Genomic DNA, 5,000 nt, shown 5'->3' with positions numbered 1-5,000 from the left:
TCAGTGAAAAATATGAAAAATTTTGTCTCCAAGCTTGCAATTTGGCGTCAAATGGTTCACCGGCTTCCGGTAGGGCAACTCGCTCATAGTTCGTGGAGTGTAGCCATGTAGGGTAAGAGTTTCTCGTCAAATTGAACCCGGAATTCTCAACTTAACTGTTGGAAGAGGCCAAGGCAACTTAAACATTTCCTTTACTTTTGTTAGCTTTGAAGAAAAAGGCTATTATCGTGTCGTTTCGGTACTGAAGCTAACTTTTGACTGCCTCTCGTACTGCGGGTGCACCGCAATGCTAGAAAAAATCTGTTACAAATGGAATTGTTGTTTTCTTCACAGATGCCTTTCAATCCGGGTGTTTTGGTAGTGGGAAATGTATATGGGAAGAATTGAAATCGTTTAATAAGTCAGATAGATGCATGCAGAGAACTAATTTTGTTTTTATTCGCTGCAGGGTCCCTCATGATGAAAAAAAAAAAGAGTTACTTTACAAATTATATTTCCTTTTAGTTGAAAGGAAAAGAAGAAAAAAGATAGCTTTAAAGACGAGTTGAAAAAGGTGGACCTCTGCTTTCAGAGAGGCTCAAAAGTATGGACTTGTAAGTGAATAATGTCATTCTCAAAAGCTCCAAGCTGTGAACGATGATTCTCTTCATTGTTTTATACTCAGTGATACCTCAGCTTTCTAAGCGTTTCATAACCAAGAAATGGAAACCACTGATTGGTATTAAAATTAACTATAAGCTCTTTTCTTAGTCCGCTAAGTTGGTACCTAGCTCCTAATAACGGCTATGAAGGCCGAGAGAGCGGAGGCCGCTTACCACAATAAGCTCTATGAACAGTTGGTTATCTTGGTTCACCCTGTTCAACGGAAATCCTGCAGTGGTTTCTCAGGTATGAAATACTCAATTTCAGCTATAACTTTAAATTAGGTGACCATCTTTAATCACTGGGAAATTAAAAGCGGGAATCGCATTGGCTATACCTGTCTGTCCAAGAATGAAAACACTATAATCGACGATGCTTCTGATACTTGTGAGCGCTTTCCTTTAAAAAAGACGTTTAAAACTGGTGATTGGCTTTTCCTTCTTTTAGGTTACTGAATGATTTTTTTAAAAATTTGCAATCAAAATTCGCTGGCGTGGTTTTGTAATTCTCCCTCAGTATTGATCATGTGACAATACTCAAAAGATTTGATACTTGTTCATAAAAAAGGGCGTATTCGAGAACGAATATTGTGAAATTTGAGAATCACTGAGAAATTGAAAGCGGGAATCGCATTGGCTATACCTGTCTGTCCAAGAATGGAAGCACTATAATCGACGATGCTTCTGATACTTCTGATGTTCCTTCTTTTTGGCTCTGAATGATTTTTTTTACAAATTTGCAATCAAAATTCGCTCGTGTGGTTTTGTAACTCTCCGTCAGTATTGATCATGTGACAATACTCAAAAGATTTGATCACTTGTCTTGTTCTTAAAAAAAGGGCGTATTCGAGCACGAATATTGCGAAATTTGAGAGGAATAATATCATGGTTGGATAATGTCCCGTCATGTAAATCCTGGAAGCAAAATTCTCAAATTAATAGGGTATATTTCAAGTCTGATTTGGACCTGTGTACTTCATATTTAGCCAAGAAAGCCCGAAATTGCACAAAACACAGGGATATCAGTGCTCCTTGAGAGGACAACACCGGCACCCAGTCTCGACTCTTAATTTGTTGAATGAAGACCGTAAAGCTGTGGTTGCTACGATAAACTTTAAACAATTTTAGCTTCTGATCATTACCGTATAAAAGAAAGAAAATTAGAGTTTAGAATGCATTTTATATTGATATCAGTTAATCTATATGTTAAAGAGCTAACTAGGATCTACTGCTTATATCGTTCGAAATTTCTTGTCAAAAGGCTGATCCAATACGTATGTATATAATGGTGTGAAAAAAGTCAGTCATTGGATAAGTACAAAATTCAGGGTAAATTTTGATGCTAGCCTTGAACATTTAAGCCTTACAAAAGGTGTTAAAATAACAAATGCACTAACTAGCGGATAAAGGTCGTTGTGTACGATAAATGAGTGAAAAATAAATATGAATACTAAATACCTAAATAGGTAAGAAATAAATTGGGTGTAAAAATATTGCAAAATAAGATAATACGCGCACATTCACAGCACCTTATTAGTAAGTAGATTGTTTTATCCTGCGATTGCGTTAACAGTTATTTATCAAGGGGTTATACGACTATGCGACATGATAGCATGCGCGGTCCCACAAGTAATTTACAATTCAGTGAACAAGTGAATAATATTACCAATGCCTAATTAGTATTAAACGGTTTATGCATGTTGGAATGCAACATGTGGGTAATTTAACAGGTAGAGGCTAACAATATCTACTGCATGATGGCAAATGCGCTTGTGAATAATTTAAGGTCAATTGTATCACACGACACTATGGTACGCGCGCCTTTCAAACAACGAACACTGACAACTTCAAAGAAAAGGGGATAATATCACATGACATGATAGTGTACGCGCGAGAGTAAACAATTTGCAAGCAGATATTTAATGGCTTCAGTGTAAAATGTCATAGGATATAATTTTGGATGCGCAAATCAGCAAACATCTTACAAATGAACAAGTAGAGGTTTATAATATCTTATAAGCATTTTATGGTGTGTGCACAACAGCACACAGCTTGTGAGTGATTCAAAAAGTAGACGGGGAATATATTAAACGACATGATGGCAAACACGCTATAGCAAGCAACGCATACATAAACCAGAAATAATGCTCAATAGAATGGAGTGTGCGCTCTTAAAAACAACTTATGACTTAATTAAGGGGTATAATATCGTATAATATGATAGCGTGTGCGCGTTATGGGAAGAGCAACCTTAAATGGCGTGTGCGTGTTGCATACTACTGATAAGTAAGTGGAGGATGATAATAACATTCAGGATGGTAAACGCGCATGTGGTTAACTAGATGTCAGTAATATCAAGAGATGGTAGTGTCCGCATCAGCAAACAACTTGAAAGTAAATAAGTAGACGGTAATAACGTGATAGAATGCGCGCATTATTAATCAACGTACGAATGAATGATTGGATGGTCACAAACTAATTATATTGTGGCCTTTATCTTACGATATGATAGTGCGCGCTTTTTTAACAACTTACAAAAAAATTAAAGTGAAGGATGATAATTTCACATACCACGATGTTGTGCGCGGGTTGGTAAGTAACTTGCGAGTTTAGGGTTCATTGTAAAAATATCATTAGGATATACTTGAGCGTGCGCATCTTTGAACAACTTACTAGAGAACAAATAGATGTTTATAAATATCTTATTAGCATTAAATGGTGTGTGCGCACACTGATTTTGTGCAATTTCTAGACAGTAAATGGAAATAATATTGTCATTAAGTGAGAGGGGCATAATATCATATGACCTTACAGCGAGCGCACATCAGTCGATAAGTTACATATGGATAAGAAGAGTGCTGCGCGTGCTGCATATTTCTGATAAATAAGAAGAGCATAATGATATCATACATGATACGCGCATTGGATGCAAATAAATAATTAGAGGGTGTAGTGTAAAACATTACTACGATATGATTGGTATTTAATGGAATATGCGCATCAGCATATATGGGTTTTCAGTAATTTAGAAAGCAGGTGTAAAATATTATGCGACCTGATGGCAAACGCTCATCGCTTAGCAAGTAACTCGTATGTAAGCAATTAACTAGAGCTAATAATAATATAAGATATGATGAAGAGCGTATGACTTACTGTACTGAAGAGGATGATATCATATGAAAGAATAATTAGATGATCATGGTACAGTGTCCTATATCATATGATGTGATGGAGCGTAGGTGTTTTTTCACACTTTGCTACAACTCAAAAGTAAATGGTAATAATATCATGTGACATAACAGGATGAACGCGTTAGAAAATAACGTGCAAGTGAATAAGTAGAGAGTAATGATGTCATGACAGTGTGCGCGAATTAGCAAGCAGCTTAGTTCTAAACAACTACGTCGTTACAGAAATTTATCATTACGTTAAATGGCCTGGGCGCATTAGCATAGTACTTATAAGTAAATAAGTAGGGACTAATATTATGATGATATAAATGACACGCACATGTTAGCAAAAAACTTAACATAGGAATAAACTGATAATCATTTTAAGAAAAACACGACACACCTAAGTTTTACAGACATGTTTCGGCAGTTACCTCTGCCATCTTCAGTGTGAAATGAACAATAAATTACAGTGAAATATAAATACTAGAGAAATTACAATAATAATAATGACAGTAATTAAACCTACGACAATAGTAATTCAAAATTAAACAGAAAGTTTCAAATTAACGTGTTTGACCTGTGCGTTAAGTGTTGGTTTGTTCCAAAATATGTGCAACGGCTCTTTGATTTTGAGAGCAAACCGCGAAGATGCCTGATCAATGATGACAAAATTGTCACGGGAGCATGCAGAGCGACACGCTAAGGAGCCCTCCAGATGCTTGAAAATGTGTGAGGCCCTGTCCGTTTCCAAATGTTCCCTTACACGTGTGTTGAAATGTCGGGTGGTTTCACCGACATAGCAAGCTGCACAGCCTGCACACGAAAATTTATAAACAACACATGATCGGAGTCCATTGGGGACAGGGTCTTTCACACTAAAGAGACTACCTATTTTGAAAGAGGAAAACGCTAACACGATATTTGCATTATTACAATAGAAATGTGAAAGTCGACGAATGCGCTTTTGGGCGATGCTAGAAAAATAACCTATGTAGGGTAATTTGAAATAAAAAATATTGGGCACTTGTTCATTAGTTGATCTTACAGAGTTGCCTATTACATGCTGAGTGACACTATGTTTAATTATTCTTTCTATTAGCCTGGATGGATACAGGTTTTTCTTTAGGATGAATGTTAGTGACGCGATGTCCTCATTAAACGCTTGCCAGGTATTACAAATCTTAAG

General features: G+C 36.4%; 2 long non-coding RNA genes across 2 annotated transcripts in view; both read left to right on the top strand.

Moving 5' to 3' along the window:
• LOC138048887 (uncharacterized) overlaps nt 1-874 on the top strand; it is a 2,469-nt gene extending 1,595 nt beyond the window's left edge. The window contains exons 2-3 of the long non-coding RNA XR_011132238.1: nt 505-593; nt 751-874. This is a non-coding gene — a long non-coding RNA (uncharacterized lncRNA). The remainder of the gene's footprint in view (nt 1-504; nt 594-750) is intronic.
• Nucleotides 1-5,000, top strand: part of LOC138049984 (uncharacterized) — a 326,256-nt gene that overhangs the window by 265,738 nt on the left and 55,518 nt on the right. The gene's annotated exons all lie outside the window — the stretch shown is intronic.

The sequence above is a fragment of the Montipora capricornis genome, chromosome 5 (assembly GCF_036669925.1).
Source record: "Montipora capricornis isolate CH-2021 chromosome 5, ASM3666992v2, whole genome shotgun sequence".
Taxonomy (NCBI): Eukaryota; Metazoa; Cnidaria; class Anthozoa; order Scleractinia; family Acroporidae; genus Montipora; species Montipora capricornis.
The sequence above is the reverse complement of the archived record's forward strand: the minus strand, read 5'-3'. Positions and strand labels throughout refer to the sequence as shown.